Source organism: Felis catus, chromosome A3, assembly GCF_018350175.1.
Source record: "Felis catus isolate Fca126 chromosome A3, F.catus_Fca126_mat1.0, whole genome shotgun sequence".
Classification (NCBI taxonomy): Eukaryota; Metazoa; Chordata; class Mammalia; order Carnivora; family Felidae; genus Felis; species Felis catus.
The window spans coordinates 76,763,220-76,777,648 of NC_058370.1; positions in this window are offsets into that span (position 1 = coordinate 76,763,220).

Consider the following 14,429-nt stretch of genomic DNA (forward strand, 5'->3'; position numbering starts at 1 on the left):
GGCTCCAGGCTCTTCATTATCAGCACAAAGCCCACAGAGAGATTGCAAAGCATACTCAAGCAAAACTTAGGGTGCTAGGGTCATTAAAAATTGGGAACTTCAAAGGATTCAGTAGAATAGAGGTAGAAGAGATATTATGGACTACATATTTGTGTCCTCCCCAAATTCGTAGGTTAAGGCCCTAATCTCTAGTGGTATGGTATTAGGAGGGAGGGTCTTTGAGAGGTAATTAGATCATGAGGGTGGAGTGCTTATGGTGGGATAGGATCCCTATAAGAAGAAACAGGAGATGGGGCACCTGGGTGGCTCAGTCCATTAAGTGTCCAATTCTTGATTTTGGCTGAGGTCATGATCTTGAGGTTCATGAGATTGAGCCCCGCATGGGATTCTCTCTGTTCCTCTCTGTCTGCCCCTCCCTTGCTCATGCTCTCTGTCTCTCTCAAAATAGATAAATAAACTTAAAAAAAAAGGAAGAAATAGGAGACAGCTTGCATCCTGCCTCTGTTTCCTTCTACCTCTCCATCTCTAGGTCTCTGCCACATGAGAACAAAGCAAGAATACGACCATCTATGAACCAGGAAGAGGGTTCTTACCATAACCCAGTCTTGCTGGCACTCTGATCTCAGACTTCCCAGCCTCTAGAACTGTGAAAAATAAAGTCAGTGGGGACACAAGCATTGAAAATTCTGGGGGTATATGTAGCTGAGCCACGTGAGAATACAATGAAGGAAGGAGTAAGGGAGGAGCAAGAAATATTTGCTAAAAGTAACAATTTTCCCCTCCAGTTTCAGAGGATGAGTTGAAAGGACAATCTAGCAAAAGCAGAGGAAAAAATCAGAAATGAGTTCATGGAGCTGTGTACAGTTATACCTGAGGAGGACAGTTTTGTTTCTCCTTTCTTTAGAGCTGGCGCTTAGTGAAAGTTAAGGATGATGGACATGTTGATGTCCTGCAACTTAAAGAGTCTAAAATTGGCATGGAAAGCAATCTAGAGCTTTCTCTTTATGTTTTGTCTTCTTCTGGGGCCTCTTTAATCATTATGGTGTCATAGAAGTAACATAGGGGAGGTGCCTGATATATTTAAGACCGAAGCATTGTTCCCAGTACTCCACATATAGCATCTTATTTAATACTCTCAAAACCATGCCAGATAGCTCCAGTCAGTGGAACCTTGGATTTATAAGTGAGACACTCACAGTGATGACTCCTCATGAGTCACCCAAATGTCTGCTGTGTGTAGGATTTTTAATTATACTGAAAAAAGAGTCTAAATTGCTCTGTGAGGCTAATAGGCAGGGGTAGGTTCTAGATAGTGAATGCACCTGGCTAATCTTCTAACATCCACACCTTCACATGTCTTTGTTTTCTCATCACTGAGAAGTTTTGTACTTTAAATACTATTGTTTACTGTTGTATGTGTGGAGAAAATAATGCCTAGAGAAAGCCAGGGGCTAGCGATGGGAGTGAAGAAGTCTAGGAAAATTATGTCTCTTAGAAGTTCTGGGTACATTTAAAAATACAGTGCTGCATTGGGCTCTGGTTCAAATCTGTAACTGAAGAATCCACTATATGCATTGAAAAGGCAGAAGAAAAAGTGACTCACGAAGCTGTTTCAAAGAGTCAAAAGTTGTTCTTTAAATAAAAGAGGAAACTTGTGAAAATTACAGTTGGTAGAATTTATTTTAATAGCTTCATAAATGACTTAAAACCTGTACTTGTAAGATCATTAGGGATCCTAGGGAGTGGCCTAATTTTTTTCCCACTTACATTATTGCATTTCATGAGGGCAATTATATAATAGTGTGGTATCTGAAAATGTAAGGATTTGAGAAAGACTGTGGTTATAGTCCTTATAATTGTCCATAGCATAATCTATTTTGAGCGTCATTTATAAATGAGGTTACTAAGGCATAAAAAAGTTAAAACAAATAAACCAAGGGCACACAAATAGCAAAGGAGAGCTGAGATAAACTTGGGTTTGTCTGATTCAAATGCCTTTCCCACAACAAAAATTTTAGATAAAAACCTGAATTTATTTGTACCAGACTGGTTGAGTCATGTAACAATCAAGTTACATATGACTTTTCAGAATTTTCAGCACGCTTGGATATTTACTCAAGACAGATCCCACTGGTATAAGGTCTGGGAAAGTCTTCACTGATTTGCAAATCCGTTGTAACCCATGATGCAATGTCAACTTGGCTGCCCAGTGTTAAAGGAAAAACACCCAGTGGATGTGCTGGAGACTGGTTCTGGCTCCCACAAGCCAATTTTTAGGTTGTCAGGAATTTTGTAAGTCTGTTGTTTAACACAGTCATGATTAAAAATTAAATTATTACACTTAACGTCAAATTAATTATATTTAAAATAAAAGGAATAGCCTTTCAAGACTCATCACTTTGTAATGACTTTATAACATTTGTACTATTGTCTGTGGTCTTGAAGTCATTCACGTCTGTTGTATTTTCATGGTGGAAATACTATATAATGGTGTGCTACTGCACATCTTTTCCCATACTCTCCATCTAGTACCATCATGTTGGTAATGTGAAATCAGCCATGGTGGAAGTACTTGCACCAGGAAAATTGGCAAATGCTACAGTCAGAACTATTTTTTCCTCCCTGAGAACTAGCTGTTAAATATTTACTAACGCGCCTCTACCTACAGCTTTGCAAGTGTTTAATTGTGATTCTCTTGCTCATTCCTTCGATAAAATGAACCTCAACCACACTGAATGTAAGTGGCTCCAATCACTTGTTCATATTGTTTTCATAGGTTGAGAGATTAGGATTGAGGGGAGGTTTGGAGGAGCAAAACATCCTGCTCAAAACTAGTTCTAGTTAAAGGGAATGAAGTGAGGAAATCTTGGCAAACTCTCTTATTTCTAAGACACAGGTTTGCTTGGAATTTTGCCCGAATGTCACATGGAAAGAAATCGAGATTGTATTTTTTTTCGCCTATTGGGGAAATCAACACATATGTATTAAAACAGAAGGTAAAAAAGCTCATTTACAATGAATTTAACCAATTGTGGTTCTAAGGGTAAAAACTGTTCTTCTCTAAACTGCCGATGGTTAAAAACGTGGGAATGAAAAGGGCACAAAACAGGCATGTAATTCAGGACAACACTTAATAGCATGTCAATAGTTTTTCAAAGGGAAATGTGAGGAGGGCAGGATCATCTTCCTAGGATTCATTCTGCCTTACCCTGGGTTCTTGGAACTTTCTAGCTCCACTAAAACACGTTTTAACATTGATGAACTATGGGCGCAAGAGAGAGAGGAAATTTTTTTTTTTTTTTGTCTCAGGGTGCACATTTGCAGCTTTGAAATTCTTTTACATTTTTATTCTTCATGCTGATGAGTCAGTGCAGATTTATATTACCAAGTTATTATGGGTAGTAGAGACTGTGTCTCCTTGGAAGTAATGGCATGTGATTGCTTACTCCATTACTTTCAATGGGACTCAGTCGTTGCCATCCTTAGGGACTCAATCCCATTGAAAGTAATAGTCTGAGACTGCCCACATTGTTACCGGGCTTTAAATTGGATTGAATTTATACTGATCGGTAGGGGCTAGCCACAGAAGTCTCACTTTTAAAAGATGTAGACTTGATAAAGTTTTTTGGTCAGCAGTTGAAAAGTTTAACTGCCTGCCTGGAGAATGTATTTTTACTGTTTAAAACATCCACTCCTTAATGTTGAAGTGTTTTCACATTTAGCCTCTGAACTATTAGAGAAATTCATAACATTTCAGGAAAATTGTTTTCAAACGTTAATTCTTCCCTAACTATGCCATATTCAGGCATTTCGGGAAAGAAGACACTCTTGCTTGGATGTTAATTACTTTCTTGTTCTTAGAATAATTATATTTTTAGAACTGGAAAGAAACTTCACAGTATCACATTTTAGATGAGGACACTGAGGTTCAAGGTAATTTGCCATGGTCAAGGTCACAAGGCAAGTTTTGTCCCAGAGTGAAGACAGTACAGTTCTACTTAGGATTACCCAATCCCATTTAAATCTTTGGAATTAGTCTAATTTTATACTTAGATAATATACTATATTATTTCTGGATATATTATACATTGCTGTTTACACTTACATAATAACATGTTTTAATTTTTCTTCATAAAACAAACATTTGCAGATCCTGTAAGTATAAAGTACCTTTCAGGTGAAAACACTCACTGTTGGGGTTGGTGGGAGGTATTACATACGAGGCTGTATAAAATGGTGCTTGGAAATTGCTCCACATCTTACCTTTTGTCTAACTTGGCTCCTGTTTTTTGTATCATAGTCTGGAAATGCAGCACATAGTTTTTCGATTTCTGCTCTGTTATTAGATTGTTAAAAATGCCCAGTCTTGGTGTATTGCCATAAAAAAAAGTTTTGTTGTAACTTCAGTTAAATTAGCAAAGTGTTGGGTGCCTGCCTGGGTGGCCCAGTTGGTTAAGTGTCTGACTTGTGGTTGGGGCTCTGGTCATGATCTCACAGTTCATGAGTTTGAGCCCCACATTGGGCTCTGGCTAACAGTGCAGAGCTTGCTTGGGATTCTCTCTCCCTCTCTCTCTGCCTCTCTCTCTCTCTCTCTCTCAAAAATAATAAATAAACATTAAAAAAATAGCAAAGTGTTATTTTACATTTGGTTAATATTACAACTAAAACATAGATAAACCTTGATATATATAGCAAAAATAATAGTTAATAAAATTATTAAATATTCAGTTTTCACCTTATCATGAAGGCTAATCATTTGTGAGTTGTTGCAAAGATCTTCATCTTCATTAGCAGTGCCAATAGTTGAAAGTATTGGCCAGTCCTAGATGTTCTTGTAAAAGAATTCAATGCTTTGTCAATTATGTAATGAAAATGAGGGAGATATTAGCTTTGAAAATAATAGCATAACCAAAAATTTAATTTATTATTTTACTGTCAATATTAGTGTTGACGTATAGATTTTGACCACCTGCATATGTGCATAGTGCTTATCTAACTAATATTTGGATAGACAATTGAATTATAAACATATTAGTTATGTTACTCTGAGACTCTGGTGTAGTATGAGGGTGTAAATGTGGATGTTCTCTACAATCTCTTACATTTCTAGAGTCGATGATTATGTGATTTCAAAACTGTAATTTTCAGTTGTAGCATCTAATTGTCTTTTTTATTGTACAAGCATACTTTTTCCTACAATGTTGTCTTAGTTATTTTTAAAAAGTAAACTATCATACCAAAAGAAAAAAAAACCCACAGCATATTAATCTGGGTATTTAGAAGTCAGAGTAGTAGCTACCCTTGGAATAGGGGAGGTGGTGGTGATAGTGGCTGACAGGTGAGGAGCATGGGGAGCTTCTGAATGCTGATAATGTTCTGTTTCTTGATCTGAGTGCTGGTTATACAATTGTATTTGGTTCGTGAATATTCATCAAGTTGTATACTTTCTGTATGTATATACTTGAATAAAAAGTTTACAAATGGCATTCAAATATAAGGACTATGGTCAATTTATGTTTAAAAATCCGATATTTCAAGAGACTTACCTTATTTTTTTAAGTTTATTCATTTATTTTTGAAAGAGGGAGAAATTGCGAGTAGAGGATGGGCAGAGGGAAAGAGAGAATCCCAAGCAGGCCCCACACTGTCAGCAGGCTCGAACCCATGAACTGTGAGATCGTGACCTGAACCAGTATCGAGAGTTGGACGCTTAACCGACTGAGCCACCCAGGCACCCTGAGATTTACCTTCTTTAAAAAAAATCCCTCCTAGGGTTTTTTTTGTTTATATGTTATTCTGTAATAGTAGAAGACAGAGGTCAGCATACTATGTCCTCTGGGCCAAAGCTGGTTCTCCACCTGTTTTTCTCTAGCCTGTGAGTGAAGATTGGTTCTTACATTTTTAAGTGATTGAAACAAAATCAAAATAAGGATATTTAATGACACATGGAAATGATATGAGGTTCAAATTGCAGTGTCCAAAAATAAAGTTTTATTGGAATGCAGCCACATTCATTCATTTCTGTATTATCCGCTCTTTTTCGTTGTCTGTTCTACTGCATTACAGAGATCGTAGGATCTGCAAACCTAAAATATTTACTATCTCAACTTTTAAGAAAAAGTTTACTGGGGGGCGCCTGGGTGGCTCAGTCGGTGAAGCGTCTGACTTCAGCTGAGATCATGATCTTGCGGTTTGTGAGGTTGAGCCCCGTGTCAGGCTCTGTGCTGACAGCTCAGAGCCTGAAGATTGCTTTTGATTCTGTGTCTCCCTCTTTCTCTGCCCCTCCCTTTTCACTCTTTCTCTATAAAAAATAAGTAAATATTTTTTTTTTAATTTAAAAGAAAAAAAAGAAAACATTTACTGGGGCACCTGGGTGGCTCAGTTGATTAAGCGACTGACTTCGGCTCAGGTCATGATCTCACAGTTCCTGAGTCTGAGCCCCACGTTGGGCTCTGTGTTGACAGCTCAGAGCCTGGAGGCCTGCTTTAGACTCTCTCTCTCTCTCTCTCTCTCTCTCTCTCTGTCTCTCTGTACCTCTCCTGCTCGCACTCTGTTTCTTTCTCAAAAATAAAGAAACATTTAAAAAAAAGAAAAAAAAAAGAAAAAGTTTACTGACTCAGGGAAAGGGTCAGCCTAGGTGTCAAAGGTAGATTAATACTATTACAATCTAAATGGTGTATGAAATTATGATATCAGCTAACTCAGATGTCATCCATACTCACTCAGATAGTTCTTTTTGCAGCCTACATTCGGTGTTCATCAGATCCTATACATGAGTGGGAAAAGCAAAAGCAGCACAGCCAGCAACTGCATTGAAAAAATATTTTCTCTGAGGTATTGCTACTTTCCCTCATTCCTTTATCATACCAGATTTCACCACCATCATTGCAACATTCCTGCAGACACAATCAGAGTGCTTAGGCTGGTAATCTGGTTAATATTTTACAACTGTGGGGGAGAAAAACTTTTTCTTCTTCACTTCTAGGTTCTTTGGCTGGCCTAATAATTAAATTGACATAAAAGAGATTAGCAGGAGAGGAACAAATTTAATTTCTTATGTATGGGAGCCCCACAAAATCATGAGAGGCTCTCAGTCATTCATTCAATTGAGGCATATACGCCATCTGGAGCTAAGAAGAAGAGGGTAAGTGTCTGAGACTTCAAAGGGAAGGAAGATAATTCTTGGAAGATGGGAAGAGCAAATGTTTGGTAAACAAATGTTTGCTATGCCACAGATTAGTCTTTCTGATACAAAAAAAAAAAAAAAAAAAAAAAACAGGCTATCTCTTATAATAGGTCTCTTCTTGGCATAGGCCCCCTATCTCAATCCTTTTAGGCAGTTAAAGGAAAGGTAAAAAGCTCTTTTTGAGTCTGTTGGGCTTTGTCTTCAGCCCAGAGTAATCCATATGCCAAAATGGTACGTTCTGGGATTGCCTGCCCTGAACCCCCATCACAATCTTCAGTAGGAATGACACCTGCCTTTGTCTTCAAGAAGTGAGGTGCTATTTACCACAAGCATTTTTTTAAGTTTATTTATTTTTTAAGGGGGGGGGGTGTGAGAGAGGGAGAGAGAGAGAATTCCAAGGTGGCAGAGTAGAGCCCTAGGCCATTTGATCTCATGAACGATGAGATCATGACCTGAGCCAAGATCAAGAGTCGGAAACTTAGCCACTCAGGTGCCCCTACCACAAGCATTTTTGACCCTCAAGTATTTGTTGAACGTTTCTTTACTTAATTGTTTGTGTTTGTAGGGACATTTTTTTCAACTGGTATTAGCCATATTTTGAAAGTCACACACACACACACACACACACACACACACACACACACACACACACAGGTGTCCATGTAGCCCTGTAGGCAATTGTTCATATATCATATCTCCTTGATCTAATATACACTTAAAGTTTCCTCACAATGGTCAAAGGTAGCAACCTAACTAATATTCATTGTCCTGTTGATGATAAGAATCTTTTTGAGAAATAGAGAGCCGTGAGTGCTCAAATACAGCTACGGCCTGAGGAAGTCAAACATCATAAGGTGCCAGAAGCTGGAGTACCTTTGTTTGCTACAAACAAAGCAAACTTTTATGCAGCGTGGTGAGAGGGTGAGAAGGAGCTTGCAGTTCCGACCCATCTAAAACAGGGAAATTGGTAAGCCAAGCACCCCGAACTGGAGCTGAGCCATGATTCTATAAGTCCTTCTCCTTTTATTTTTTCTCCCATGTATTCCATATACACACATGGAATGAGGGCCTGTGGCCATTGGATAATCTGAAGGTGGCCACTGTGCACAGGAGAATATGGGTGACAGCGTGTTTTGTGATGTTACAAGCATGGTCTCTGTAGCTGGAGTCTCAGGATTCAAACCCAGCTCTGCTACTTGCTGGCTGTATGTTCCTGGACAGGCAACACATCCATCCGCTCAGTACTTCCATTCCATTATCTTCAAGACAGTGGTTAAATGAGTTAATGGAAGTGCTTTGAAAGGTGCTCAGTTAATATCATCTATTACTGTTTCACAGTCATATCTCAGAAGCTAGAGAAGAGTCCTCAATAGGATACTGGAGGCCAGTTTAGCAATAAAGCGGCATCATGATGTATGAAATAACCCTGAACAGAGTTTTTATTTTATCTGAAACTCAACTATTTTCCAACATCTAAAATAAAATTGTTTCTTTGTGGATAACATCATGCTCAGAATTTTCAGTCTGAAATATTTAGACCTTGCTCAACATCTTGTATTTCCTCATTAATGGAACAAATAGCTACTGAGTACAGGTACTGTGCCAGGCCCTGGGGATACATCAGTGAGGAAGACTCACATAGTTCTAGAGGGGAAGAGAACAGGCAAACAAAAGCAAATAAAACATCTGTGAAAGGAAGAAGTATGGTGTTCAAGTGCTGAGAGTGAAAAAGTGAGTGTTGACCTCGAGATGTGCAAGAAGAAATACCCTATTGACAGGGTGGTCAGAGCCAGCAGGGGAAACTTTTTGAGGGATAATTAAGCCTAGATTTGAAGGTTAAAAAGGAAGCTGCTAGGCTGACTCTGGAAAGGAGAGGGTTCCAGGCATACTGCACAGCAGAAGTCTTGCATTAGAAACTGTGTGTCCTGTTGAGAAGAACCCAAAGGGAGTTGAAAGTTGGTTCACAGGGTGGAGAGGGGGAATGATGATAGGAGTGGGGGATAGACCAGGGAAAGATGTTGAAGGTCGGGATGTAATCTGATTTCTGGTGTGCTTCAAGGAGGTCCAACTGGCTGCTGTGAGGAGAATTGTGGTCAAGGGTGGAACTCAGGATTACAGTTAGAAGGCTGACCAAGTGGTTCCCATGGTTCCTGTTTACAGCAGGAGGACCCTTGACATGTTCGTGCATGTGTGCATTGGGGTAAACGGTGGCTGGGAGCGCATATATGTCATGATCCTCAGTAAATCATTCAGGGAATTAAAAATCTGTACCACTGTGAATGAGGCAATGAGCTTATATAGAATATATATCTAAAATAAATATTATGAGCCACATATTCATATGGCCTTATAAAAGATGAAATGTTTTAAATTTTAAATTCTATGATCTAACTTAATGTGAATACAGTTTAGGATTATTATTTAGCTTGTTAATAATATTTACTTTCATGTTTTTAAAAATCATTTCCAGGAAAAGAAAGTATTTATTTGGTCCCACCAAACCTGTATTTCCATTAAAAAAAAAAGACCTTCTTTGTTTTCTTTATGTACGTGAAAATTCACATTAATAAGCATAAAGGTGAGATTTTAAAATGTAACAGGGATAGTTGTTACTGAAATGAACGTTGGGGAGACCTGGGTGAAAACGGCCCAGGTGGAAACACCTTAGCTATATTCTGCTCAGGCTGTATGATTCTATTGAAATTTCAGGTCTCTCTGGGGTTTGTTTCCAATCAGCCTCCTGGCTTAGAAACTCATGATGTGAATTTTTGATGGCAAAATTAGAAAATAAAGTGCCCTTCTCTTTTAAAAATAAATTTTGAATTCAAGAAGTGATCTGGCTAGACACTTGTATAAACTAACTTTACATTCATGATAAATGAATATAACGTGGACAAGAAGTTTCACCTGGTTTCTCATTAATATGATTATATCCTGAGTTGGTGATGAGGTGGGACAGGTTTTGAACTTGCCTATTCTAACTAATTTATTCCAGAATGAGAACCAAGTCAAGTGCATCCACATGAGAGCCTGCCATGCCATCTAGGAAAACTTCGTGATTACCCTGAAATAGCCCCTTACCTTAGGAATGGGGCACAGATTCCAATGTGAGTCAAGTTATTCAACCTGGAGTTAGCTGTCCCCCAGCCCCTCCCTCCTTTGTCCAGGGCTAATGCAGACAAATGCTCTAATCCTCCCATCCTGAGGCTGGCAGTTTGCCAGCTGCAGGGACATTAGCTCCTCATTAGCACCTTGTCATCTGCCCACAAATCCACATCCTACCCAGGACAAAACATAGAGTGGTCTGGCTCATTTGAAGCTTTGACCACTGAAAGAAGGAATGACAGTCCATGGTTTTAGGAGTTAGGAGTAAAAGAGAAATTCATATGTTATTTAGGATCAAGAGATTAATGGGCATGTTGATCAACAAATCATTTAATTATGTGAGACATATCTTGGTACACTTTTTATGAATTCAGATTCCAGCACTGACCCCTTGTATCCTGAGATAGTCTTTTCTTTTTCCTCTAGAATATCGTCTTTGTTGTTGATGATGACCTCGGTTTTTTGACAAGGTAGCATTACAAAGTTGCAGAGTAACAAAAAGGAGAGATACATGTTCTGAGAAGTAATTCTGAGATGTTGTGGGCAAACAGAAGAGTTTAGGTTGTTCTAAAATTCTTTGTAGGGGAGCCTGGATGGCTCAGTAGGTTAAGTCGGTTAAGTCGACTCGGGTCAAGATCTCACAGCTTGTGAACCTGAGGCCCACGTTGTGCTCAGTGCTGACAGCTCAGAGCCTGGAGCCTGCTTCAGATCCTGTGTCTCCGTCTCTCTCTCTCTGCCCCTTCCCCACTCGTCCTCTGTCTCTCACAAATAAATAAACATTAAAAACAATTCTTTGCAATATTGAATAGGTAAAGACCATTTGATAAAGAAGCAATTCCATTAACAGCAACCCTTGCCCTTGTTTTTTTTTTTGTTTTTGTTTTTTTGTCCACAGATCCTGTGTCAGTCAATCTGTGGTTGTAAAATGTGTATATCTGAACATGTGCATCAGTAGAAGCTTTGCAGATAAATATTCCCAAATCTGTCTTTGTGGTCATTTCAGCCACCTGTGCCATCAATTTTGGTCACCACATAAATTAATCCTCTGGAATCAACGCACAGCTAACTGAAAACAAGACTTGAGAATTTCTAATTGAGTGTCTTGCATTGGAATTTGTCCCTGGGTATAGAATGGCTGGGAAACATCTTTGTTTAGATGTCAGGTTTTCACCTTTATTTCCACCCCACACAATATCTGAGAATTAGGCAATTAGGAAAGTAACGGTTAGTTGTTATATTTTGTAATATCCAAGTTAGTTTACATTCTGGCCTGCAAGCAAGCTTAGTTTCTTTTAGGGCTGATCTGATTTCAGTAGTTTGGATGTATGTTAGTCTGTGCTTTCAGACCCAATAATATAAAGTTGATCCTATAAGAAATGATGAGGTTGGTCAGTGTCTCCAAACAAGCAGCTTGCTTTGTTGGGATGGAAATTTTAAGGGTTGTATTATCTTTCTAAGATGGCCTCATACCTTGCAGATCACCACAAGATTTTAGGGTGCATAACAGATTCATTTGGGATATGGAGTGTTGAAGATGGGAAGATGTCACATTTTCAGAAAGGAGCTAACTCTTCAAATATATTGTTTCCATCTCTGAAAATATTCAGACGGGAAAAATAAACCTGTCAGTTGAGATAGTTTTATTTTCCCTCCTAGATACCAAAAAGCTGCCTCTAATCACTACTTAAACTCACTTCCAGCTCTGTGTAATCCATAAGGCTCCACGACTCTTACCTAATGTTCAGGATTTGCCCTGTGTATGTGTGTAAGTATAAAAGCGTGTGTGTAGAGATAGGTTCTGTATTGGTACCTGTCCTATCTCTTTCTATTTTGCATAGTGTTTTTATGCTGACAGATCAAACCCAAGCCTTTGACTGTATGAGTCTCTAACTGCAGCTGCTATCTGAGTTCCTTTTGGACATAGTCCATTAATCTATGGCACAAATTATGTTTTAATAAAATATATTTTTCCAAAATTAATTAAAAAATAATTTCATGACATGTATCAGGTTCACTGAATAAATGATGGTTATGTGATAACCAACAGCATCCAAACAAAATCTAGTCCTCAGATGTTTAACTGTATTGTTTTTCTACAGGCACAGATTCTTTGGTATCAAACTTTGAAAGAATATTATGATCTGGTTATCTAGTTTCTGTTTCAGTACATATATTGACAAGAAAACCAAAATATATAGCATTCACAATCCGGGCTTTCAAATTCAGAAGTATAGTTATCACAAACATACCTCACAACTCAGCAATGCATAAAAAGTGTTTAAATAATAGATCGAGATGACAGATGTCATAAACATATATGAAATGGATATAGTCAAACCTGGCAAATTTTGAGATGTGGTTTCAATCACAGTATTTTTTGTTGATTTTTATATATGATCCGAGGCAATTTTGAATTAAGGCAGGTGTCACCTTTAATTTATTGTCAGGTGGAAAGCACACTTATTTTGTACTCTAAGGATTTATTCAACTTAACTCTGTAATTGCTAGCAATATACAAGCTCATTATATCACAATTTAGTATATTTGATGCCAGCTGTTATGGAGTTAATGGTAAAGTCGAAAGAAATGACATAAAACACACTCTCCTGTTTAGTGCAACCATCATAATATTACCATTAAAAATCGCCAGTCGGCCTGGGTGTTCACCTTAGTATTGTTTCTAATGTCGTAAGTGAAAAAATAAGAATTTTTTTCATCAAGTGTTGCATTTGATATTTTGCTGAACATTAAACTTTTAGTCTCTCTTTAACGTCTGAAAAACCTCTTGCACCTACTTGCTTTTTCCGAAAGTTATTTTTAGCAAAGCTGCAATTTAAAAACCTATTTTCTCTTCATTGGAATGGGGTTTGAGAGGTGTCTGTATAAAAACTAAGAAGCAAATAGGCTTTTAATTGGGTTATGTGCCACTCAGTATTTTTTCCTCCTGGATGTAAGTTGATTATTTCCTACTTATATTTTAATAGAGCCTGTGTTTCTTAGGGGAACAATTTCGAGATAAAAACAGTATAACAACTCAATAGGAATGCAGCAGCAAAATTCTGAGATTAGGGAGAAAAGATTTTCCTATATTATAAGGAATTATGTGTATATATTATTTATAAGATATTTATTTATACTGTTAATAGCTACAATGATTACTATGATAATTTTCACAATTCTGATACAACGTATCAGTCATTACACTCTATAGCATCCCCATATAAAGCTAGTGGTATATTTGTGTCACCTTTGGTACACATGTAAAATTGATCATTGTAGCAGAATTTTCTTAATTTGGGATCATGTAGCTTCTTTTTTTCTAAATATAGTATTTCATATGTGCACAAAAGGCGACATCTCAGGTATTCTTAAAATTGAACAGATGTTAAAATAAGAAATAAGATGACATACTACATTTTTAATTCTAGGAATACTTAAAAATATTCCCCCACCCTCTTGTTACCTGATATATTTAAGCCAATAGTCATACCCATTTTGTGAATTTGTGTATTTAACTTGGGAAAACTCACTCTTCTTCACTGTGTGACACATAAAAAGAGAAAATGCATTTCTAGGAAACAATCCACTTGTAATTTAGCCCAGCTATTTTCAGTACTTAACTTTTGTGTTTTTTCCTTAAGTTCACCATGATATGACATTTCATTATTAGATTTTTTTTTAAATAGTCACTCATCAGATATTAAAGGATGCAATTGGTTTCAGTTCAGGCAGGTTTTAACTGCGTTTTAATTAGCTTAAAACATATGCTTCCATTTATCGTATTACGTGGAGTACATCCTATTCCATTTAGCTGAGTATTGAGGACTATTGTACAATATTGTGCTCAGGCTAAAACAATGAAATACTAATTGGATCCAGTAAAATAACTGTAACATTTCCGATTCCTATTAGGCAGGTTACGTAAATTAGGCTAATATAAAATGGTGCTTAATAGAATTGCAAATATGGTGTGATGATACATTCAGACAGGAAAGACAGTGAAAGGGGATTTTGGAGGAAATCAAATACATTTGCATTACAATAAAACATTTCCTGCTGTGAGGGCTCTAGCAATGCTGGAAAAAACAACACTCCAGCACCACTCCCTCTTATTTACATAGGAATGCCATCTCTACCT